The sequence below is a fragment of the Gorilla gorilla genome, chromosome 15 (genome assembly GCF_029281585.2).
Source record: "Gorilla gorilla gorilla isolate KB3781 chromosome 15, NHGRI_mGorGor1-v2.1_pri, whole genome shotgun sequence".
In the NCBI taxonomy this organism is placed as follows: Eukaryota; Metazoa; Chordata; class Mammalia; order Primates; family Hominidae; genus Gorilla; species Gorilla gorilla.
The window spans coordinates 84136679-84163889 of record NC_073239.2 but is presented as its reverse complement, the minus strand read 5'-3'; the positions used below and the strand labels follow the sequence as shown (position 1 = coordinate 84163889).

The 27211-nt window shown below is 38.6% G+C and overlaps 1 protein-coding gene across 4 annotated transcripts in view; it reads right to left on the bottom strand.

Moving 5' to 3' along the window:
* The window catches only part of PALS1 (protein associated with LIN7 1, MAGUK p55 family member), a 96716-nt gene that overhangs the window by 62960 nt on the left and 6545 nt on the right, over positions 1-27211 (bottom strand). For 3 of the 4 annotated variants that reach the window (XM_031001980.3, XM_031001981.3, XM_055362157.2), the window contains exon 2: positions 3190-3272. The exons of the other annotated variant lie outside the window; for it this stretch is intronic. The gene's annotated coding sequence lies outside the window, so the exon portion shown is untranslated. The remainder of the gene's footprint in view (positions 1-3189; positions 3273-27211) is intronic. 4 annotated transcript variants of the gene reach the window in all.

The following is a 27211-nucleotide window of genomic DNA, read 5'->3' as shown; positions in this document are numbered from 1 at the left end:
GGCTCACACCTGTAATTCCAGCATTTGGGGAGGCTGAGGCTGAGGCTGTGGATCACTTAAGACTAGCAGTTTGAGACCAGCCTGGGCAATATGGTGATACCCCATCTCTACAAAAACATGCAAAAAATTTAAAAATTATCCAGCCATGGTGGCTTGTGCCTGTAGTCCCAGCTACTCGGGAAGCTGAGGCATGAGAATCACTTGAACCCAGGAGGCAGAGGTTATAGTGAGCCAAGACCGTGCCACTGCGCTCCAGCCTGGGAGACAGCGCGAGACTCTGTCTCAAAAACAAAAGCAATATGTAGGTTACAGAATCAGTAGAACTTAGTATCTACTTCATATAGGAGGGCAAAAAGTGAATAAGAGAAAGAGGTAAAGGAGGAGGAGGAGAAAGAAGTCGTAGGAGTAGGAATAGTGGTAGTAGTAGTAACTACAACTACAACTATAGCTAACATTTACTGAGCACTTCTTTATGTGCCAGCCAACACTGCAAGCAGTTCACATAGTATTCACTCATTTATTCCTCATTACAACTCCAGAAGTAGATCCAAATATGTCCATTTTGTAGATGAAAAAGGAGGTTGGAAGCAGGCCTTAAAGACAAGATGGAGAAATAATAAAGGGGCCATATGAACCAAAGGTGGGAAGATGAAAGGTGTGAGGGGAAAGTACAAATAAGGCTCGTTGAACTAAAATAGTCGAGAGAGTAGTGGAAGATACGACTAGAAAGTTTGATTGGGTCCATTCTATGAAAGGTCTTAAATACAAATCCTTAATTCCATAGAATAAGAGAATCATCAAAGATTTAAAAAAGAGGAGTGATATGTACACAAATTTAATTATTTACCCCTGGCTAGATACTATGGTTATTAAGACAGGATCCTTGAACATTTTTTTTTTTTTTGAGACTCTGTCGTCCAGTTTGAGTGCAATGGCACGATCCCGGCTCACTGCAAACTCCACCTCCCAGGTTCAAACGATTCTCTTGCCTCAGCCTCCTGAGTAGCTGAGATTACAGGTGCCCATCACCACACCCAGCTAATTTTTGTATTTTTAGTAGAGACGGGGCTTCACCATGTTGGCCAGGCTGGTCTCAAACTCCTGACCTCGTGATCCACCAGCCTCGGCCTCCCAAAGTGCTGGGATTACAGGCGTGAGCCACCATGCCCAGCTGACCATTATTCTATCTATCAGAATTTCCCACAAGAATCTAGAAATATGTCCAAAATTAAACTCATATTTCCCTTTAATCTCCTCCTATTCTCTTTAATCCTCTCCCTGTTTTCAATTCTAACTAATGTCACTACATCCATCCAGTCACCCAAGACAGCATGTTTAAGAGAACAGCCTCCAGAATCAGACTGCCTAGGATCTGATCTTTGCCTACTCTTTTAAGTCTGAGCTCAAATACATTGTCCTCTGGAATCCTATAATCCCTGTCACATTCTTGATCAAGTTGGACTACTGCTATTTATATCTTTGCCTTTCTATCTCATCAGACTAGAAGCTCCTTGAAGTCAGGAACCAGGCTGACCCATCTCTGAATCCATAACATTGCCCAGCAGAAGGCCAAACAACAGAAGGCTTCAGAATATGAACCTAGGCAGTGTAACTCCAGAACCATCACTCTTAACCACTATCCCTGGCTTATTAGGTAGATGACAATGTCACTAATTATGATGGAGAATATAGGAGAATCAGATAGAAGTAAAGCGAAATATGGGTTTAGACACATTAATTTCAAGGTAACTGTAGATCACACAGGTAAATTATCTAATTGGCAGGGATCTGTCTTGTTGACCTCTATAGCCGTGATACCTGCTAAGTGTTTGCTTAATTAAGTATATGAGCAAACCACTCCTCTGTTCAGAACTTCTGATGGCTTTCACACTACCTGGAGAATAAAGTTCAAATTCAAAAAATGAATCCAAGATTTCTAGCTATATCTTTTACTACTCACCTGCATGAGCCTTCTAATTTACCTTCCTCATTTGTGTCTATCCCATCTTTCTGCCCAAATGACTGATGAACTACTTTTCCATTGATTTCTACCTTCAAGACCTCCCTCAAGTCCCTAATTCTACAAGAAATCTTTCCAGACTATCCTGTTAAATAATTACTTCATGATTTAACACTCCAAAAACTCTATAATGCTCACAAGTTAATTTAATGAAGGCAATGAAAGATCCTAAAGTTCTTCCAGAATTAAAGAAACATTATACTGTATCCTATAGTTTTAGCATTAAGATTATAATTTTTAAGCAGGCACTCCATAAATACTCTAGCCCATACATGTAGTCTATACACATCATAAAAGTGAAAAAGTCCTCCCAGTCCAAAGCAATTGCACTCTCCCTCTCTTTAAAAAAAAAAAAAAAAAAAAAAGTCCTTTGACAATTCAGAAGCTGGTAAATGACTGAACTAGAGAATTACCTCATTGTGTGTAAATAACAGGCCATCTTATGAAGACAGCAGAGGCAGTTACTGGCCTTAATTCTTTTCTTCTCAACTTGCCAATTATAAGTTTAAAAAAAAAATAAGAAAGAAAGAAAGCTTCAAAGGACTACATTTCAAATCCTCATCAGAATCCCTGCTCCCATCCCTGCCAGAAAACGAACACAAATACAAAAATCTTTACATAATCCACAAAGCAAGAAAAATTTTCAGGCTGGCATGCCGAAGCTGTTTCAATGCTAACCTCAAACTAGTAAGGGAGAAAGGGTTTTAGTTGCAGGAGAAGGGGGCAGTGGGAAGCTAAATAAGCTTCACAACAAGTGCAAATGATTGACACTGGAGGGACTGAAATAGCCTAAAGGGTACAGGCCCACTGAAAAGGATACCAACGAATAGAATCATTTGTTTAAGAGCTGAGAATCAAGACAGGTCAGCAGAAATCCAATTTCCTATATTACCAGTATCTTAATTTTTAGGCAGAGTAAAATAGAAGAGATATACTTCATATGCATAAACATGTTCAGTCTACACTAGTGTCCAGAACTCTAGAATTTTTTAAATTCATCCTTCCCCTCTTTCTCCAGCAAGTAATGCCCTTTGACCAGCAGCTGGGAAGTCTCATTTTAAGTGATCAGCATTCCTCTGACATTCTAAGAGGTTAAACTATTTGTTTCCATAGAAACAGCTTTGTCAGCTAAGGCAGAATTCAAGCCAAGAAAAGTGAAAAGAACTTACATTATGCAAACTGGAAAAACCTTTTCTACTCTCCTTTTAGTTTCTCTTCTCCGGTTTTTCACAAAACTCAAGGCTTTCTTATTCTATAAAAAAGAAAAATGAGACAATTGATCAAATGTAAATGTCTGCAGTGTTTTGGGGAGTAAAGGAGGAAGAGAAAGACTAATTCAATATGATAACCAATTCTGTCTGCAGATAGCTAGGATTTCTTAGTAAGAAATCATAAAAATGCACCACAACCCCTGTATCTAATGGATATCAATTTAAAAATTTATGTTGTTGTATATTAGTGCTGTTAGGAATGTCAAATGGAAACTTTCCAATAACACATCGGAAACAGTCTGGCAATTCCTCAAAAGGCTAAACATAGGGTTACCATATCAGCGATTCTACTCCTAGGTATAAATCAAGAGAAATAAAATCATACATCTACACACACACAAAAAAAAACTTGTACAAAAATATTCATAGCAGCAGTATTCGTAATAGCAAAAAAAGTAGAAAAAATCCAAATGTTCAACTGATGAATTTATTAAAAGTTGTATAATCCTATATGAAACATTATTGGAAAATAAAAATGAAGTAGTGATACATGCTACAACATAGATTAACCCTACAAACAGGATTTAAAGAAGCCAGCAGCAAAGGACCACATACTGTATGATTCTATTTATGAAATATCCAGAAGAGGCAAATATAGAGAGACAAAAAGTAGATCAGTGGTTGCCTAAAACTGGGGGTGAATGGGTGGGAGAATTATGGCCAAGGCATGCAGGTTTCTCTTGGCGAATGATGCAAATTAATTGTGGTGATGGTTGTACAACTCTAAATATACTAAAATCCACTGAATTTGCACACTTGAAAGGGATGTGTCAGAGGGGTTTGAACCAGAACAACTCCATCTTGAATAGGGGCTGGGTAAAATAAGGCTGAGACCTACTGGGCTGCATTCCCAGGAGGTTAGGCATTCTAAGTCACAGGATGAGATAGGAGGTCAGCACAAAGTCACGTCACAAAGGCCCTGCTGACAAAACACGTTGGGGTAAAGAAGCCAGGCAAATCCCGACCTCTGGTTGTGCTCACTGCTCACTATATGCTAATTATAATGCGTTAGCATGCTAAAAGACGCTCCTGCCAGTGCCATGACAGTTTACAAATGCCATGGCAACGTCAGGAAGTCACCCTATATGGTCTAAAAAGGGGAGGAACCCTCAGTTCTGCGAATTGCTCATCCCTTTCCCCCGGAAAACTCATGAATCCACCCCTTGCTTAGTATATAATCAAGAAGTAACATGTCAGTGTTCTGCCTATGGAGTAGCCATTCTTTCATTCCTTTACTGTCATAAACTTGCTTTCACTTTACTCTATGGACTTGCCCCAAATTCTTTCTCATGCAAGATCCAAGAACCCTCTCTGGGATCTGGATCGGGACCCCCTTCTGGTAACAGATGAATTGTATCGTATGAGAGTTCTATCTCAACAATGCTGTTTAAAAAATACACAATGAAATAACACTACAAACAAGAAAATGGCTAAAATTAAAAAGTGACAATATTAAGCACTGGAGAGAATGTGAAGGAAGGGGAACCTCTATATAATGCTGATGAGAATGTAAAATTGTAGAGTCTGGCAGTTTCTTAAAAAGTTAAACATATAGTTTCCACATGACTGAGACATTCCACACAAGAGAAAGAAATAAACATATTTTTATCTGTAAAAATCACAAAGAAAGATTTGTAATGAGTATGCATAGGAGCAATATTAATAATAGTCTAAAACCACACACTATCCTTCAGCTGGGAATGAATAAATAAAAAATGGAATACAATGGATAAAATGGAATAAAATGGATAAACAAAAAATGCAATAAGAAAGGACAAACTACTGACATATCCAACAACACAGACAGTCTCAAAAACACAATGCCAGACACAAGAGTATGATTCCATTTGTGCAAAATTTCTAGAAAATGCAAAACTAGTGCTATTACAAAAAGCAGTTCGGTGGTTTCCTGGAGATGGAAACAGATTCTAACTGAAAAAGGCAAGGAGGAAATGTTTTCATGTGATAAAAGTGTCCTAATATTAGATTTCAGTGACAGTCTGCATGACTATATAAATTTACTAAAACTTAAACTGTTCCCATAAAACCTAAATCTTATAAAATATAAATTATACCTCAATAAACCTGTTTTGAAAATTCATTAAATTGAACACTTAAAATTACTGAATTTTGCTGGGTGCAGTGGCTCATGCCTATAATCCCAGCACTTTGGGAGGCCAAGGCGGGTGAATCACCCGAGATCAGCAGTTCAAGACCAGCCTGGCCAACATGGTGAACCCCCATCTCTACTAAAAATTAGCCAGGTGTGGTGGTGCATGCCTGTAATCCCAGCTACTTGGGAGGGGGAGGCAGGAGAATCACTTGAACCTGGGAGGCAGAGGTTGCAGTGAGCCAAGATTGCACCATTGCACTCCAGCCTGGGTGACAAAAGTGAAATTCCATCTCACTAAAAAATAAATAAATAAATAATGAATTTTAATTGAAGTTATACCTATTCAGCTGATTTTAAAAGAAAACAAAACCTCAAATTATACACTTAAAATGACATCTTGTTGCATGTAAATTATATCTCAAAGAAACCAAATTTATATTTATTTATTTATTTGTTTCTTTGTTTGAGACAGGGTCTTGCTCTGTGAGCCAGACTGGAGTGCAGTGGCACAATCTTGGCTCACTGCAACCTCTGCCTCCCCAGGCTCAAGTGATCTTCCCGCTTCAGCCTCCTGAGTAGGTGGGTACAGGAATGGGCCACCACGCCTGGCTAATTTTGTATTTTTAGTAGAGATAGGGTTTCACTGTGTTGCCCAGGCTGGTGTCGAACTCCTAGGCTCAAGTGATCTGTCCACCTCGGCCTCCCAAAGTGCTGGGATTACAGGCATGAGCCACTGTGCCCAGCCAAGAAACGAAGTTTTTTTTAAAAGATAACTGTATATTCCAAAAACAAGTCGTATACTGACATCACATAAAAGACTCTATTTACTTGATAACTGTGTAACTTCTTGTATGAATTTAAGTTTCCAACAATGAATGACCTATCTTTACAGAAGAAACTTAGCTATGTCCAAAACTAAATAAATACAAGTAAAAACTGAAATATTTCAGCTGGGCGAGGTGGCTCACGCCTGTAATCCCAACACTTTGGGAGGCCGAGGCATGTGGATCACTTGAGGTCAGCAGTTTGAGACCAGCCTGGCCAACATGGTGAAAACCTGACTCTACTAAAAATACAAAAATTAGCCAGGCGTGGTGGCAGACACCTGTAATCCCAGCTACTAGGCAGGCTGAGGCATGAGAATTCCTTGAACCCAGGAGGCAGAGGCTGCAGTGAGCTGAGATCACGCCACTGCACTTCAGACTGGGCAACAGAGTGAGACTCCTCAAAAAAAATTGAAATATTTGAATTACTCATGCAGTGGATTAGCTCTGAAATTATTATTCAGTAAAAAAGGCACAACCTAAACAAAAACGAAGTCCCCAAGATCTAACTAAAAAATGAGTTCTTACATTACAAAACTAAAAAGACTTTTAAATAAACATATATTTCTTTAATTTTAAACATATATTCAAAGTAAACTGAACTTGTTTAACTCAATGGGCACAATATAAAAGAAGTTTTCACACCAGGGATGGTGGCTTACACTTGTAATCCCAACACTTTGGGAAGCAGAGACAGGAGTATCACTGAGACCAGGAGTTTGAGACAGCCTTGGCAACATAGTGAGACCTTGTCTCTACAAAAAATAAATAATATTTTTACAGATTTTTTTTAAAAAAGTTTTTTAATGGACAGACACAGTCCTTTAAATTACAAGACCAAGTGCAAATGTCCTGGGTTTACTTTGTTTTCTTTTTTCCTTTTCTTTTTTTTTTGAGATGGAGTCTCACTCTGTCACCCAGGCTGGAGTGCAGTGGCGCGATTTTGGCTCACCGCAACCGCCACCTCCCGGGTTCAAGTGATTCTCATGCCTCAGCCTCCAGAGCAGCTGGGGTTACAGGGGCATGTCACTGCACTCGGTTAATTTTTGCATTTTTAGTAGAGACAGGGTTTTACCATGTTGGCCAGGCTGGTCTTGAACTTCTGACCTCAGGTGATCCACCTACCTTGGCCTCCCAAAGTGCTGGGATTACAGGCGTGAGCCACTACGCTGGCTTTTTTATTTTTCTTTTAAATAGAGATAGGGTCTTGCTCTGTTGCCCAGGCTGGAGTGCAATGGCATAATCATAGCTCACTGTAGCCTCAAACTCCTGGCTCATGCAACCCTCCCACCTCAGCCTCCTGTGTAGCTGGGACTACAGGCACACGCCACCATCCAGCTACTTTTTGTTTATTTTCTTAGAGACAGAGTCTCAGTATGTTGCCCAGTCTGGTCTTCAACTCCTTGCCTCAAGAGTCCTCCCACCTCAGCCTTCCGAATCTCTGAGATTACAGGCATGAGTCACCATGCCCAGGCTCTGGGTTTACTGTTTAGTAGAACACCCTAACAAGTCCTATAATAAAAGGCATTTCTAAAATTCCATATAGTTCATGGTTTAGGCTTCTGATCGAAGTACCTTCATTTGTCATCCAGATAATTACATTCCAAAGAAACAACTGCTATTTTCATAGCTTAAAAACAAACTGTATTTAGAATATACTATACCAGACAAAATTTGTAAGGAATGGAAGCAAAATCCCAATTTAAAAAATCTTCAAAGTAAAAACCCAGTAAGATTTCAAAGGATAATAAAGAGTAACATGTATTATAACTTAAACCCACATAAATCATCTGCCCTCATGGATGGAAAAAAAGTTATATGATTCCTGACAATTCTGTTGGATATCAATAAGGCAGTATCATTAGCTTAGAAGATACATCTTTCTCAGATGTAAACTTGAAGAGACTTAACAGCTTTTGCATTTCTGGCAAAAAGCATATATATAACACATCTGTAACTGAAAGATTTAGTATACAAGTTCCTATTCTCACCCCATGATTCTAGGCCATACAATGGCTTTGGGATAAAAATTAAAACAAGGTAATATGGACAAACGAGCTAGAAAAAAACACTGTTGCATTTACAATTTACTAACCATCTAGATCCTAAAATATTCATTTACAAGTTTTATTAAAAAATTTATTTCCACACTGGATATCTACATGCAGAACAATGAAAATGGACCTTTACTCATACCATTTACGGTACAAAAATCAACTCAAAATGGATTCAAAAACTTAAACATGAGATCAGAAAGTGCAAAACTGCTACAAGAAAACACACGAAAAAATAACACAACATGGGTCTGGCCAATGATTTTTTTTAATTTGACCCCAAAAGCACAGGCAACAAAGGGAAAAACAGACGAATGAGATTACATCGAATAGCCAAAACCTACTTAGTGATCATAGCTAATACTATTAATATTTACTGATTCTCACTATGTACTCAACACTGTGTTACGTATGTTAAATATACTTAATCTTTAAACAATTCTACAAATTTAAATACCACTGTCATCCTCAATGACAAACGAGGAGACAGGTTTTAAAAAACAGTATTTGGCCTAACAAACACTTTAAAATAAACATTCTACAATTTTAACGGGTACTCTTGTACATATGGTTGCATGTCCACGACATCATCTAATCCTTACACCAACCTTGTATGTTCATTTAAAGAAATTATTGCCGGCTGCCATGGCATGCACCTGTAGTCCCAGGTGCTTGCATGGGAGCCTGAGGTGGGAGGATCACTTAAGCCCAGGAGTTCACGGCTATAGTGGGGCTATCATCATGCCTGTGAATAGCATACACCAGCCTGGGCAATACAGTGAGACCCCATCTCTAAAAAAATAGAAAGAATTACTATCCCTATTTTACAGAGGACAAGAGCAGAACAATTATTTAAATGTTTGAGTAAGCAGTGATGGAGGAGGTCACAGTAGAAGTAAAAGCAGCAACACTACTTGCTAGGCACAGTGCCAACAGTTTCCTATATATCTTCTCACTTAATCCTTCCAACTCCTCAAAGTTATCATCAGTTTACAAATGAGAAAAACAAGTAGGGAGAGGTTAAGTTGTTTTTCGAGGTCAGAAATCTAAGTGGTAGAGCCAAAACACACACCAAGTCTGTATGACATCAGAACAGAAGCTCTTAACTGTTGCCATTATTTTTCTTTAGTCTTATCCTATACTAAGAGAAGAGAGGGAAAATCTTTAAAGATTAATTCTTAGTTCAGTGTTTTGAAGGGTACCTTCCTAAGATTTTCCTTCACTTGTTCATAGAGATTCTCTTTTAAACAATGAAATTCTATGAAGTACATTTGCATATTCAAATACCTAATAGTCTCTTCTTGCTTTTTTATCCCTAAAGTTGAGCTCTGACCTTAAGTACTCCCAGGGCACAAGGGGACTGCATACTTCACCATTTTCCTTTACACATCTGAATATCCCTGTTTACCCTGCAATATAAAGGGGTGGGAGGAGGACAAGAGAGCATCATGATTCTTTTCTTTTCAATTAGACAAATTAGGGTCCCTATATATTATACATAACATTTCCTGAAGTAAAAAGTGTTTCATTTTTCATCAACAGAAAATTCCCTATTTGCTCCTAATAAACACAAAATTGAAGGCCTTTGGAAATATTCAAGACCATACGCTCATGGCAGAAACTGGTTAGAAGCCAAAGAGTATCAAGGATATCAAATGGTTGGTTACTTGAACTGCTCTATTATCACCTTCAACTCCTTAGCAATAAAAGATTAAATGTATCTAAAAGGCTAGCAAAGTTTTTTTTAAAGGCACTAGGATAAAAGGTAATTTATAACATTTTCAAACTGGCTAGAAATGGGTTTTTAAACATGTGGTTTAAAATTACCTGCAATATGGCTTTGCTGTATATGGCTAATAATGAAGAATATATATGGCCTAGTTAGAGAATAAGACCAGTCTAGTTAAGAAATAGAGCCACCGTAAGAGATAGAAGATAAAGACAGAGTTGACTCTGAATGCTACGCTAAATTGTTTGAATTTTCTCCTGCAAATAATGGGAGACTAAAGGTTTCTGAGTTAGAAAAGAACAACAAAACAGATTTTCTGAAAGCTAAATCTACTCTATACTGTAACCAGAGTTGACTAGGGGAAAATGTAAGTGGAGTGGCCAATAAAGACAATGTTTTATTCCTTTACACATGGCAGGATAAAGGGAAGTAGCAGAAGGAATGAAAAGTGATCACTTCAAACAATGGTTATTATAAAGAATGATTTCACAGGATTTGGAGACCAGGAGCCAAATAGAGTTTTAAAATACTGAGTATGTCAACTGAGTCTGGGAGAATTATGGAACCTTAAAATAGGAAAATGCATAGAATAAGGTCTCTGGATTCAAGGCGGGGATAGGGATAAGAATTGGAAAAGAGAAGATAAATTCTATTTTTTAATTATTGCATTTATACTGGGAGTTTTAGCAGGTTAACTGCTAGACAGGACACAAAAGGGATAGGCTAGAAGGGCAAATTTATAAATAATTTACATACTTATATCTTACATTTGTAAAATGTTTTTATTTTTACAGCTGATTCCAAGTATATTATTTCATTTGATCTCTACAATTGCCCTGAAAGGTAGACAGGTCAGATATCTGTTTTCCATATATGTAGGCACTGAAAGTTAAGTCACATAGCTAGAAGCAATAGAACATTAACTAAAATTCAGATGGGTAAATCCTAATGTGCATCCACAGTGCTGTGTTAGTTACATGTCTGTAAGATACCATGCTGACTACATGCTTCCTTCAAAATCGCATCCTTTTTTTGCCTTTAAAATATGATCAGAGAAAATTTATCTTTTCCCTTCAATTGACTGCTTCATAAAATAAATTTTAACACAATCATTAATTTCACTGTTACATATGCTAACAGACTACAAGTTTATTTTAGCACCTGATTGTGGTAACAAGATATCTATTGCTCAAAGTACCTAAAAAAACTCAGTTTACCAAGCAGCGAAGGCAATCGAGTAGAGAAATGGTAGATACGTGTGTGAATTTTCCTACTACATATGTAAAGTGATACTAGGCTACCAACATTCCAGTTTCCTACAACAATATAAAAAATTTTATTCTCTATTCTGCATTGCTCTAATTTCAGTATGTGCTGGCAAAGTGAGCCACATGTCATAACTTGACAAACTGTTTTTAATAATATTTATAGCTTAAAAATGAATATCCTAAAAATATAATAGACTCCTGTTATACAAATTAGCTATCCTCCTGGGGTAAAATTGAAGTATTTTCAAAATCATAACTGTAATATCCCTAAACATACTTATAACTATACCAACTCCCATCAATTCTACCTCTGTATCTCACATACACTCTTAGCTTCTCCCTTCTCATGCCACTACCTTAAATCATAATATACATTATCTCTTGCATGGGTTTTTCTATGAGCATCTTAACTTTTCTATGAGTTTCTCTCCAACCTGTCTTTTCTAGTTGCCAATCATTTTACACAGTATTGCCAGATTAACTTTCCTGAAGCACTCCTACCACCACAACAGTGTCCCTTTTCAAGTTTTTATTGTCTTTTAAGCTATTGTTTACTGAGAATTTACTATGTACCATTCATTCACTATGCTAAGCACCTGACATACATTATCTCATTTAATCCTCACAGCAGTCTCCTTGTTCAATTTTGTATCTTAACAAAATAAATACTTGTCCAATGTCCAAAGCTAAATGGCACAGCTGGGGCCTGGAGTCTGCTTGACTCCAGGGCATTTTAACAACTATTCTGTAGAACACCTTAGCCTGACATTCATATGGCTCCACTTGACTTAGTCCTAGAATACTTTTTCCACTTTCTTTCTCCCTCCCCCATCTTCTGAATCAAACTACTTGCTGTTTCCCATATGAGCCCTGAAATTTCCCACCTCCTTTGGGAAGTGTCCACATTCCCAAAGGAAGTTTATTAATTTAATAGTCAACTCTAATAGCACTTATTTTGTGTACTGCTTATATTTAGTCATTAAACTTTGACATACTGCTTATATTTTGTCATTAAACTGTTGACATATTGTTTCTTATACCAAGAAAAAATCCTCTCTTCAACTTTTTATCTGTTAAGATTTTCCTCTTCCATCAAGTATCCCATGAAATCTTAATTTTGCCTGCCCTCTCTCTACTCTACAAGCTACCCTTCTAGAGTACTTAATCTACGCCTTTGCTGTAGCATTTATTGTCTACCTTGAAATCAGAATGTTTATTAATTGCAAGCCCCCGAGGCAAAGTCTGTAACTCATATTTGATGAGTTCGTAACATATAAAATACATTGTGCTATATACAAATATTTTTTGAATGAAAATCTTTTTAATCTTTTTGACCAAAGAACTACTTACTGAGAGAGAGGAGGGTTGTGCCTTCTTACCATGAATGTCCTCCCATCCAAGTACTAACCAGGCCTGACCCTGCTTAGCTTCCAAGATCAGACAAGATCAGGCACAGTCAGGGTGGTATGGCCATAGAGGAATGTCCTCATTCATAATTTTACGAATACAGTTAAATCAACATGGATTGCTGGAAGATGGAGAGCTGGCGCTTAAACCTAAAATTTATTCTAAGAACAGTGTATCACTTATCAGAGAGATGCATAAGTTCTGGTCATTATTCTATTAAACTAATATTTTCCTTTAAATAAATGAGGAAGAGTAATAGTTTCTGTTTAAATCTCTCTCCCGGGGACAATGTTTCCAAGACTGGAAAAACTATAAATTCTGGTAGAATGAAGAAAGTTAAAGTAGAAGAACCTTAAGACAAATACATTTACGAAATACATATATATATATATATTTTTTTTTCTTAGATGGAGCACAATCATAGCTCACTGCAGCCTCAAACTCCTGGGCTCAAGCAATCCTCCTGCTTCAGCCTCCCAAGTAGCTGGGACTACAGGTGCATGGCACCATGCCTGGCTAATTTTATTTTATTTTTTGTATAGATGGAGTCTTCCTATGTTGCCCAGGCTGGTCTTAAATTCCTGGGCAAAGGGATCCTCCTGCCTCAGCCCCTCAGGGCGCTGGGATTACAGGCATAAGCCGGCATGCATGCAAGCATTCATTTATTTATTTAGAGACAGTCTTGCTCTGTTGCCCAAGCTGAAGTGCAGTGACTCAATCTTGGCTCACTGCAACCTCTGCCTCCTGAGTTCACGCAATTCTCCTGCCTCAGCCTCCTGAGTAACTGGGATTACAGGCGCCCAACACTACACCCGGCTGATTTTTTATATTTTTAGTAGAGACGGGGTTTCACCGTGTTGGCCAGGCTGGTCTCAAAGTCCTAACCTCAAGTGATCCGCCTGCCTTGGCCTCCCAAAGTGCTGGGATTACAGGTGTGAGCCACCGCCCCCAGCCTGGCCTTACTCACTTAAAAGTAGTCCATTATTTTTTACTTTCATTCACTTTGGGCTAAAGTAAAAATTAAAATATAGCAAACAGAAACAGGGTATACATGTATAGAAATCGGGCATGTGTATATGTTATATATACATACATAGAACATTCAGGGTACCATTTATGACAATGTTAAAAGTTAAAATCGGCCTGGTGCAGTGGCTCACATCTGTAATCCCAGCACTTTGGGAAGCCGAGGCAGGCGGATCACTTGAGGCCACGAGTTCGAGACCAGCCTGACCAACATAGTGAAAGCCTGTCTCTACTAAAAATACAAAAATTAGCCAGGCATGGTGGCACGCGCCTGTAGTCCCAGCTACTCGGGAGGGTGAGGCAGGAAAATCACTTGAACCCGGGAGGTGGGAGGCTGCAGTGAGCAGAGATCACACCACTGCACTCTAGCCTGGGAAACAGAGTGAGACTCCATCTCAAAAGAAGGTTAAAATCATCCAAACATATTTCCTCAAAAAAAGAAAAGAATGATTAAAGCAAATAATGCATAACAAAATAACTTATTAAGAACTATTACTTTGTTATTAAGGAGTTAACAGTATCAAGGCAGTCTGAAGGCTGGGCATGGTGGCTCATGCCTGTAATCCCAGCACTTTGGGAGGCCGAGGCAGGTGGATCACTTGAGTCCAGGAGTTCAAGACCAGCCTGGGCAAGATAGTGAGACCTCATTTCTACATAAAGTACAAAATATAGGCAGTTGTGGTGGCGTGTGCCTATAGTCCCAGCTACTTGGGAAGCTGAGGCAAGAGGATCACCTGAGCCTGGGGAGGTCAAGGCTGCAGTAAGCTGTGATCACACCACGACCCTCCAGCCTGGACAACAGAGTGAGACCCTGTCTCAAAATAAAAAAACATACAACAAAACACAAATATTAAGGCAGTCTGAAACAAACCATGAATATTTAAAGTTCCATGCCTAGCCTCCTACCTATCCTCATCAAAATCTTTTCCATACCACTATGAACAGCTCAAGCCCCAGAGGGATATATTGATGGCTCTAACTTAATAACTCTTTAAAAAAAAAAAGAGAGAGAGAGAGATGGGGTTTTGTCATGTTGCCCAGGCTGGTCTCAAACTCCTGAGCTCAGGCAATCCACCCACCTTAGCCTCCCATAGTGCTGGGATTACAGGCCTGATCCACCACACCCAGCCAATAATCAACCCTTAAAGCACTTATTTTCTGTACTGCTTATTTTGCTGCTAATCTGTCCTGCCTGGCACTGCCATCTGTTATCAATTTTTTTTTTTTTTTTGGAGATAGGGTCTGACTCTGTGGCCCAGACTGGAGTGCAATAGTGCAACTTCAGCTTACTACAACCTCTACTTCCCAGGCTCAGGCAATCCTCCCATTTTCAGCCTCCCAAGTAGCTAGGACTACAGGCACACGAAATCATGCCCAGCTAATTTTTGTATTTTTGTAGATACGAGGTTTCGCCATGTTGCCCAGGCTGGTCTCGTGAACTCAGGAGCTCAAGTGATCCTCCCGCTTTGGTCTCCCAAAGTGTTGGATTTTCAGGCATGAGCCACCAGGCCTGGCCTTTTATCAAATATTTATGTATTAATATGAGTACCTTATCTTCCCAACTAGACTGTAAATATTCTACAGAACTCCAATCTACTGGTAGTGGCTCTGAGAGCCCTGTACAGTGTTATTTATGTTCATATCAGAAACTCAATACCTGCTGCATTAATTTTATTTTTTAAGACAAGGTCTCACTTTGTCACCGAGGCTGGAGTACGGTGGCGCAATTTGGCTCACTGCAACCTCGACCTCCCAGGTTTAAGCAATCCTCCTGCCTCAATCCCCCAAGTAGCTGGGACTACAGGCACCCACCACTACAGCCGGCTAAGTTTTTGTATTTGTGGTAGAGACGGGGTTACGCCACGTTGCCCAGACTAGTCTCGAACTCCTGAGCTCATGCGATCCACCCGCCTTGGGCTCCCAAAGTGCTAGAATTACAGGAGTGAGCCACGGCGCCTGGCCTATTATCAAATTTTTATGGATGAGTACCTTATCTTCTCAACTAGACTGCAAATATTCTATAGACTTCCCATCTACTGGTAGTGGCTCTGAGAACCCTGCACACAGCTATCTATGTATGCTCATATTAGAAACTCAACACGTGCTGCATTAAATTTGAATATTTAAATACTAGATAAGACTGGAAGAGAAAAACCACACCTACCTATTGCCAAACATTTAATAACTCAAGAGGAAAGAGATTTTTCCCAAATTATTCAATGACAATCAGAATGAAGTAGTTAAATGATGCAAATAATCACTACCTTGGTGACAGCAATGTTTTTACACACTCCATATAAGGGGCCCCTAATATACAACTTTTGTGTTGCATATATGTTGTACGTATAGTTGTGTAACACAAAATTATGTGTGTATAATTTTTTTAAAAAAGCAAACAGTTCCATTAAACCTACTATGAAGAACAATTCAGTGTCTCACCTCCTCTACCTGAGTTCTGCCTAGAGAACACTTTTAACTCAGTTTCTTCTTAAACTTACCTTCATATTTCTAGTGACGTGTATAGAAATAGGCTGTATGTTATATATACATACATATATACATATATAAAATACGTGTGTATGTTCTATGTATACATACATGCCATTTCTTTTTTTTAGTTATCTGTTGAGCATTTATTAGGAAGACGAATATTTAGCTCTCTCTCATAGTACATTCCCTCTCTCCACAAGTTGTGTCTCACTTTTTATTTAAATCACTAATACATCCTGTGAAAGCAAAGTAAGTATCAGGACCCCAAAACCACTAAGCCAAGGAAAAGTCAAGCTGGGAACTATGTCAGACAAACCTGTCTCCTGGTTTTTTCCTAAATAAGATAGCTACAAGGATAAAAAGCTACATACCTCCCTCACCATTTGCCCACAAGGAAATTCCTTGTGGATAAAGGATAGACAGAACTCAGTCACCCCTCTGAGGTTCACCTGAGACAAATGCATATCTGATTGCTTCCTCTGCCCTATGGTTTATGTAAAAATGCAGATTCACTGGGCCAGACTAAACCGTGTATTCAGTGAAAGACTGATCAAGGACTCGAAAGAATACAACCATTTGTCTCTTACCTACTTATGATCCCCGCTAACTCTTATCAACTGAAAGCCCCCGCCTCAAGTTGTTCCACCTTACCGGATCAAACCAATGTACATATTGATGTCTCATGTCTCCCTAAAACGTATTTAAAAAAAGCTGTACCCCGATCACCTTGGGCACCTGTCGTCAGGACCTCCTGAGGCTGTGTCACAGCCGCGTCCTTAGCCTTGGCAAAATGAGACCTGTCAGATATTTTGGGTTCACAATACCTACATTCTTTGGTAAAAGAATCAATATATTTTTAAATGTATACATTCAAACAAATCAGGTAACCTATCAGTTTCAAGTGTGTGTGTGTGTGTGTGTGTGTGTGTCAATAGTTTCTGGAACACTTCGTCCTCTTACTTACTCTATTAGATTTTTTTCTTTCTGCCCTGTCTCTACTAAAATACAAAAATTAGTCAGGTATGGTGGCACATGCCTGTAATCCCAGCTACTTGGGAGGCTGAGGCACGAGAATCACTTGAATCTGGGAGGCTAAGGTTGCAATGAGCCAAGATCACACCACTGCACTCCAGCCTGGGCAACAGAGCGAGACTCCATCTCAAAAAACAAAAAAAGAAAAAAGAAAAAAGGATATAAAGTATCTCATTTATTTATATTTACCACAAGTTGAAATGGTAATAATTTTGATATACCTTTATTGTATTAAATAAAATACAGTTAAAATTAATTTCATGGTTTCTTTTCACTTGTTTTTTAAAATATATAATACCCAGACTAGTCTGAGCTTTCTACTTTTTATTGTGACTACTAGAGCATGAAGCTCTTTATGAACTGACATGAAACAAACGCAAGTGAAAAAGGCAAGCTTCAGAACAGTGTTTATCTACCATCCCATTTTTACAAATATACATAGAAGATATGTTTATAAAGTTATTAACAAAATATTCAGAAGAATATATACAATATTGTTTTCAACTAATATCTCTGAAAAATGAGGATAATAGACCAAATATTCCCTACTTTCCACTTCTATACTATTTGGATATCTTACAAAATATTCACACAAAAAAAGTATGTGTTGCTTTTATAATTTGAGGAAAAAACACAAAGATATTACTTTTCTGAAAACAAACAAATATTGAAACTTTAAATTACAATTACTTATTAAAGTCAGTTGGCTGAGCACAGAGGCTCACAACTGTCTGTAATCCCAGCACTTTGGGAGGCCAAAGCATGTGGATCACTTGAGGTCAGGAGTTCCAGACCAGCCTGGCCAACATGGTGAAACCCCGTCTCTACTAAAAATACAAAATTAGCCGGGCATAGTGGCAGGTGCCTGCAATCCCAGCTACTAGGGAGGCTGAGGCAGAAGAATTGTTTGAACCCCGGTAGGTGGGGGCAGAGGTTGCAGTGAGCCCAGATTGCACTACTGCACTACAGCCTGGGCAACAGAGTGAGACTCCATCTCAAAAACAAAACAAAACAAAACAAAACAAAACAAAACAAAATAGCAGGAACAAAACTCTTTCAAGCGTTCTGGAACCTTTAAATTAAGAAAAGTAATCGAAGTGTTATCTCTCAAGCCCTAAGCAATTTCATAAGCAGTGCAACAATAAAATAAGAATTTCTAAATAAATCACTTACACAATCATTAGGGTCATGGCTCTTTAGTATTTAGGAATTCCTCAACCACACAAATAAAATATATATTACATTTTTAATTTTAAAATGTAAGAAAGCAGTTTACCAAAGGAATAAAAGCATTAATTATATGAAAAATTCCAAAAAGGACCTCTAACATTTTCAAATATGTCAGGTTCATGATTCTGATTACATTTATTCTTTCATCATGTAAATAACTCACAATGACAAACTCAAAGAATCCTAATTACCAAACTCACATGGCTATTGCTTTGCTCTCAATGTACTCCATGCAGATTTTCTTCAATCCCTTTAATCAATTACCTTCCCTGAAAAACGTGTCTGAAGTGTCAGGCTTCTAAAAAAGCATTATAAGAGATTCGAACTTTTTTTTTTTTGAGAGATGGAGTCTCGCTCTGTTGCCAGGCTGGAGTGCAGTGGCACAATCTCGGCTCACTGCAACCTCCGCCTCCCAGGTTCAAGCGATTCTCCTGCCTCAGCCTCCTGAGTAGCTGGGACTACAGGCGTGCACCACCACACCCAGCTAATTTTTGTATTTTTAGTAGAGAAGAGGTTTCACCATGTTGGCTAGGATGGTATCAATCTCTTGACCTCGTGATCTGCCCGCCTCGGCCTCCCAAAGTGCTGGGATTACAGGCGTGAGCCACTGCGCCCGGCCAGAGATTCCAACTTCTAACTTCAAGTGATTTACAGCTTACTAGAGAAAAAAGTATGTTCCAAAGGTTAGCAAATTAGTAGATGATTACCTCTACCTAGATCGCTTATTGGTATGCAAATCAAAAACACTCGCCATTAAAGGCAGGTGGGGGGATAGTTTGCTTGTCACTGAAGAAATACCAAATAACCATTTCAGAGTTATCAGAACTAATAAGGACTCATATCTGGTGCTACCTATAAATTAAACTGAAGCAGTGACAGTAGAGAGTATTTCAGGACAAGTAAGACTGTATCAGTAGAAAAGGAAAAAAGAAAAATCTGATAAGAAAGGAAGGCTAATGAGAATACAAATGTCAACAGGTTTAGAGTACAATTAACTTTTATTACGGTAGTACTGCTGACTGAGAGTATGAGTAATGCTCTGATTTTGACAAGACAGTCTTACAGGGGAGGAAAGCATATGAGGATATTCTTATAAACAAGAAATAAGAATAAAAGGTCAATCTATAAGATAACTATACTGCAAATCTAATAGGAAAAAGAGTTGAGCTAAAACTACCTTTTCATTCAACAAGGCGAGTACCCACTTGGTACCAAAAACTTGGATAGTCATTGTCAAGAAAAAGGCTGCTGAGGCAGAGTCCTTATCCTTAAGAAATTTAAAATCTAAAAAAAAAAAAAAAAAGAAACTTAAAATCTAGTATAGATATCAGATAAGTAAACAAATAAAAAACCAATACAGTGTTATTTGGTAAATGCCACACTAGAACTGTAGAAAATGTCACAGGAGTTACTTGTAGAAGAAGAGCATCCTAAGAAAACTTGTAAGGGGGGGGAAAGAATATAAGGCCCAAAAAAGACACGAAAGACATCCATTACTCAAAATGAAAAAATAAATAAATAAATATTAACACAAACACACTGATATCAGTAAACAAATGCTCTATCCAAGCCTAAGATTTTGAATCACCATAATGAAACTGAACTCTGGAAATGATATTTTTTTTTTTCTTTTTGAGACAGGATCTCACTGTTGCCCAGACTGAAGAGCAGCAGCACAATCATGGCTCACCACAGCCTTGACTTTCTGGGCTTAGGTAATCCTCCCACCTCAGCCTCCCAAGCAGCTGGGACTACAGGAATGCAAACCCAGCTAATTTTTTTGTATTTTTTGTAGGTACAGGGTCCCACTATGTTGTCTAGGCGGGTCTGGAACTCCTGGGCTCAAGCAGTCCTCTTGCCTCAGTCTCCCAAAGTGCTGGGATTACAGGCATAAGCTGCTGCGCCTGGCCTAACTACGTCATTTTTAAAGTCTATTTAAAAATGTGTAGTGAAAACAACCTACTGAAAAACACCCCAGAGTAATTCTTGAGTCAAATAGAGAAACTGATAAAGCTGAACAGAACTTAATCTCACTATATAAGTAAACTGTTAAGGACAACAAATTGTTTTCTCTCATTTGACTTTCACTATTATTTCAGAGATTAGAAAGCTGACCTCAACATACAATTATAATTATTCATCATTAACTCAGACTATAACAACCAAGTCACACAACTCCTATCTCTTATCTAACATTGAAAGAGTGCTTAATACTGTATATACTAACACCATGCCTACCATTCTTGATGTACCATCTCAATCCTCAAAATAAAACCTACTGAATTAAGCATCCCCATTCTGCAGATAAGGAATCAGGCTTTGATAAGTTAACCTGTTCATTGTCACACACAAGTCAAGAGAGTATTTCTGCAGACATCTGACTCTAAAATCTGTAAAAGTACTGTAAGTCAGTGATAGTACTGTAACTGCACTGTAAAGCCTGTCAGTATGTGCCTATGGAAAAACAAGAAAAAGTCATCAGCAAATTAATACATTTATGGTTATGTCTTTGTAGAAAAAGCTAATCAAGAACATGTGAAAGTGTTAGATTTCCTCCCAGTAAACACATTTATGGCCAACCTAGAATAAATGAAATTGTGTTTCAAATGTCAAATTATCTGTTTATGGGAGATGACGAGAACAGAACAGTCTCTAATATTTAGCTCACAGCAAGGCTAAAGTTTAAACAAATAAATGATAAAAGTACAAATTGAAACCAAGCATCTACTATGTGCCATTCCAAGCTTTTTTTCACTCTCAGCACTGCTGACATCAAATGTGTGGGTCTTTTCCTCACACCAATTCTCTGGACACCGACTGGATGTCCTACAATTCAATTCCATTCTGACACTATCTACCTGGAGTTAGAATCAGATCCCACAAGCTAACGGCTCAGTCCCAAAAGACTGCCCCAGACTTCAGATGCCAGCCACAAGTTTTGGGCCTCCTGTACTTCACACCACCCAGCTATTCATCAGGGGTTCCCATGACCCCCTCCTCAGGTTCAATAGTTTGCTAAATGCTGAGCACGGTGGCTCACTCCTGTAATACCAAAATTTTGGGAGGCCAAGGCTGGGGGATTGCTGGAGACCAGGAGTTTAAGACCAGCCTGGGCAGCTCAGCAAGACCTCATCTCTACAAAAAATAAAAATAAAATTAGCTGGGTATGGTGGTGCACGCCTATTTGAGCCCAGGAGTTGAAGGCTGCAGTGAGCTATGATCATGCCACTGCACTCCAGCCTGGGTGACAGAGCAAGACCTTGTCTCTAAAAAAACCAAAAAATAAATAAATAAAAAGAATTTGCTTGAATGGCCCCAGAACTCAGAAAGGCACTTTACTTACTATTACTGGTTTATTATAAAGGATACACTCAGGAATAGCCAAATGGAAGAGATGCAAAGAGCAAGGTTTAGGCGGGTGGTGTGGAGCTTCCATGCCTTCTCCAGTCAAACCAGCCTCCCAGCACCTTGAAATATTTGCCAACCCAGAATCTCTCCAAACACTGTCATTTAGGAGTTTCATTAGATGGGCATGATTAAATTACTGGCCATTGGTGACTAGCTATCTCTAGACCCTCTTTGCCTTCCCAGAGGTTGAAGGTGAGGCCCCATGCCTTGGTCTTTCTGGCAACCAGCCCCTAACCTGAAGCTATTATAGGGGCCTCTCAAGAGTTGACTCACTGAAACAAAAGATGCTCTTATCACCCTCATTCAAACAAAAGACTCTCTATGCTTAAGAAAATTCCAAGGGATTTAGAAGCTCTAGGTCAGCTGTCAGGGACAAAGACCAAATATATATTTCTTATTGTATCACAGCCATATTAAGGGCTGACATACTAAGACAAAAAGATACAACCCACTACCCTACCCTTAAGGAGCTTATTTACAATTTACAGGCTCAAAGTTCTTCACTTTAATTCAACTACTTTTTTTTTGAGACAGGTTCTCGTTCTGTTGCTGTTGACCAGGCTGAAGTGCAATGGTGCCATCATGGTTCACTGCAGCCTCAACCTCCCACACTCAAGAAATCCTCTCACTTTAGCCTCCTGAGTAGCTGGGACCACAGGCACACACCACCAAGTCCAGCTAATTTTTGTATTTTTTGTAGAGACAGGGTCCCACTATGTTGCCCAGGTTGGTCTCAAACTCCTGGGCTCAAGTGGTCCTCCTGCCTCGGCCTCCAAAATACTGGGATTTCAGGCATGAGCCACTGCGCCAGCCTCATGTACATTTTTAAACACTAGGTAAAGTGGAAAATGGCTTTCATCAAAAAGTTTCTAATCTTACCAAAAAGACAATGTTAAAATAAGTCTTAAGGCAGGCTATATTATAGACAAAGCAGAAAAGCCAAGGGCTTTGGGATCAAATAAAATTAATTCAACTCCTTTCTATCACTTATAATAGGACTATGGAAAAAATATTTAATCTCTCTGAGCCTCAGTTTCCTCATTTGTAAAAAGGAGAATGCGACAAAGAACTTGAAATGTAGTTGTTAATATTTAAAAAATACATACAAAGGATACAGCATACGGCATAACACATTAAGAGACACAGCGAGGGATACAATTCTGGATAAGAGGGGAAAGCAGAAAGTATTGTGATTTGGTCAAATGAACTATCAATCTTGCTATAAATTTTAAGTATAAAAGGATAAGGTATAAAACACAGAAGGATAAGATTCCTTTAGGATGCCTACAAAAACTATGAAATTTATTTTCATTAACTCTAAGTATGTACTGATTACCCTTATGCAAATCATTATTGTGAAAAACATTTGCAGGTCATTTATACAGTCGATAAATCACCTGGATCAGAGACCTGTATCTGGGGTTCATGACTTTATTTCCATGAATCCCTGCATATTGTATGAACAGTGTGTGTGTTTCAGAGGAAGGGCCCAGATGACTATCAGAGTCACAAAACAATCTGTTTAACTAGAATTTTTTGTTTAATATTAGACAGTTAAATCTGCATGTCCAGTACACATAAACTGGAGTTTATACAGTTTTCAATGTGAGGCAATGTGATTTCCAATACTAAGAAGAACCACTGTTTAACGCATAACTTATTTTCTTCCAGATTTTTTTGGTCAGTAAATATTTGAGTGTCTAGTACTTCTGAACATAAATGAACATCAAACAGTAGTCACAGCCCTCGATAATTTACAGATGAGTTACAAAAAAGAATAAATTGTTAATGCATACTTTCCTAAAATTTTAAGAACTAAAACTTATTGCCAATAGGAGGGTATGGAACGTTCCTGTAGGAAGGAAGAGTGGGTGGCTGAATTTTGAATGAAATTATGAACACAGCCTCTTGGAGAAGGGTTACTTTCGTCTATCTACATCAATGGTTTTCAAGTTGTAGGATGTGACCCATTTGTGTGCCATAAAATGGCTCTAGTGAATCTCAACCAGCTTCATAAAAAAAAAATAGAACAGCTTTATCTTGATAGAAACTCAGAAAAAAAGACTTTCCGAAGCGTTACTTACATTTCAAACATAACACAAAAATGAGTATCTAAATATGGATACTCTAAGTACAACCAAGTCCTAGCAGAGCACCTAGCTCACTACATTCATAGGAAGCAATCATGTTAAATGAATGCAGTCTTAAAGGCACTTCTAAAACACACAAGCAAAATACAGATTGCCTACTTCTTACATCAAAACAAAATAATGTATTTTAAGTGACATTCTCAAACCTTTTCTGTGACAATGTAAAACTCTCAAAATATAATGTTTTCACACAAAATCCTCAACTTTTTGTGTGAAGTTTCTCAAATTGTGAAGCCAATTATGATTTATATCAAAAAAGCATAACTCAAAAGATAACTATAAACACATAATTAAAATTTCTAATATTTGAACTTATTAGATATACTACAAACTGTAAAAACCTGACTCTCCTTAATTATTTCACGTCTGTTGGTTTGTGACAAAGCACTGCGCAGTCTTGAAACAAAAAGTGAATAAGTGAATATTTATTAAGTATCTGCTATGTGTCAGATATTTTGCTAGGTGCTTTCCATCTCATCTTGAATTTTTCAATCATCTTTCAAGGTGGCTACATGTCATAGGTGAGAAAAGTGAGGCTTGGCCTAGAATTACAGCATGAAATAAATACCCCAAGGCTCCTTTTGCTATATTACTACAATTACTGTCATTTCTCCTGCTGATTTTTTGCCTTAAAACATTGGTATGAGGCCAAGCGTGGTGGCCCACGCCTGTAATCCCAGCACTTTGGGAGGCCGAGACGTGCAAATCACCTGAGGTCAGGAGTTCAAGACCAGCCTGGCCAATATGGTGAAGCCCCATCTCCACAAAAATACAAAAATTAGCCAGGCGTGATGGCGGGTGCCTGTAATCCCAGCTACTCGGGAGGCTGAGGCGGGAAAATAACTTGAACCTGGGAGGCAGAGGTTGCAGTGAGCCGAGATCATGCCATTGCACTCCAGCCTGGGGGACAGAATGAGACTTGGTCTCAAAAAAAAAAAAAATTGGTATGTAGGCCAGGCGTGGTGGCTCATGCCTGTAATCCCAGCACTTTAGGAGGCCAACTTGGGAGGATCACTTGAGTCATGGAGTTCCAGACCAGCCTGAGCAACACAGTGAGACCCCATCTCTATCTCAAAAAAATAAAATAAAAATGTTGGTATGTAAACTAAGTCCAGAGGTCAAATCAGGCACACCTTATTTTTATAAGTAAAGTTTTATTGGAAAAGTCAGGCTCATTTGTTTGGCTACCTCTGCCACTCTAACAACAGAACTGAGTACTTGCAACAGAGACAATATGGCCCACGAAGCTAAAATACTTACAGAAAGTTGTTGACCCCTGCCTTAAAGAAGCAAAATGCCAAGAACCCTGGAGGCCTCAAAATTTCAACGTCTTTGAGGGTGTTTGAGACTATTAACTGAAGAAGAAACTATAAAATTATATGAGACAGAAAGCCAAATGTTTTAATTTTTATAATGTTATATCATAATTAGCCCAAATTTATAAAAACAACAAAATTAAAAAGCTTGATTATGAAGTTACTGTTTCATAATTAAGCTGTTTTCTGGCCAGGTGCAGTGACTCACACCAGTAATCCCAATGACTTGGGAGGCTAAAGTAGGAGAGTCACTTGAGCCTAGCAGTTTGAGGCCACAGTGAGGTATGATCACACCACTGTACTCCAGCTTGGGTGACAGGGCAAGATCCCATCTCTAAATAAAATAGTTAATTAACTAACATAAAAAATAAACTATCTCTGTAGCTTGAATTGATGAAGGAAAAAAATCTTACAATTCAAAATATATTTAATGAGCATGAGTCATGCACCCATATTTCTCATGAAGGAACATACTCGGTTCAAAACAAAATGGCACCTGGCTTTTTCTTACTAGCATTTTTTTTTTAATTTCACATCACACTTTTTGATTTAATACATTAACTGAGCCAGGTGTGAGTGGCATGTGTCTATAGTCCCAGTTATGAGGAGACTGAGGCAGGAGGATCACTTCTGCCCAGGAGTTCAAGTCCAGCCTAGTCAACAGAGTGAGACCTTACCACTTAAAGAAAAAAAAAAAATTTCACTGAAATCATTCTACTCTGTACTTTAAGCTGAACATTTATGTGATTAACCAGGAGTCTATATTTGATTTTCTGGTATGAAGAAGGAGTTTTCTTTTTTTTCTTTTTTCTTTTTTTTTTTTTTTCTGAGACAGAGTCTTGCTCTGTCGCCCAGGCTGCAGCACAGTGGGGGGATCTCGGCTCACCGCAAGCTCCGCCTCCCAGATTCACGCCATTCTCCTGACTCAGCCTCACGAGTAGCTGGGACTACAGGCGCACACCACCACACCTGGCTAATTTTTTGTATTTTTAGTAGAGATGGGGTTTCACCGTGTTAGCCAGGAAAGTCTCAATCTCCTGACCTCGTGATCCACCCACCTCAGCTTCCCAAAGTGCTGGGATTACAGACGTGAGCCATCACTCCCAGCCTACTTTTTTTTTTTTCTAACTTCATGGTTTTCATTCTAAGTAAAAACCTCCAAATCATATCATTTTGTCTTCATTCAAAATACAACTCACTATCGATTCATTCACTCGTCTCGCTCTGTCACCCAGGCCAGTCTTGAACTGAGCTCATGCAATCCTCCTGCCTCAGCCTCCTGAGTAGTTGGGATGACAGGCGCAAACCACCATGCCTAGCTTCTCCAAGTCCATTTAAACAACTTATCTAAACTACCCAGAATGGGGAATGTTTGGTTACAGTGACACAAATAACATTTTCTTTATTACTAATTTTCAAAAAAATTTTTTTAGAGACAGGTCTCACTGTGTTGCCCAGGCTGTAGTGCAGTGGCTATTCAAAGGTATGATCAGAGAGCACTGCAGCCACCTGGGTTCAAACAATTCTCTCATTTCAGCCTCCTCAGTAGCTGGGACTACAGTATGAACCACCATACCCAGCTCTCATTTAGTAATTTTAAATAAGAGTCCTCTAATATACAAACTCTAGAATAAATCAAGAAAATTTAAGTCCTACTAAAATGTAAAATGTAGGTAGGTAACTGTTAATGAATACCTTGACTCTACTGACTTCATTAAGTATTTTAGTTCACAAAATCTTATATTTGGTTTCCTTTTTTTTTAAGAAAAGAGATCTTGTTATGTTGCTCAGCTGGACTCAAACTCCTGGGCTCAAGCGACCCTCCCACCTCAGCCTCCCAATTGGCTGGGGCTACAGGCATCTGACATTGCTC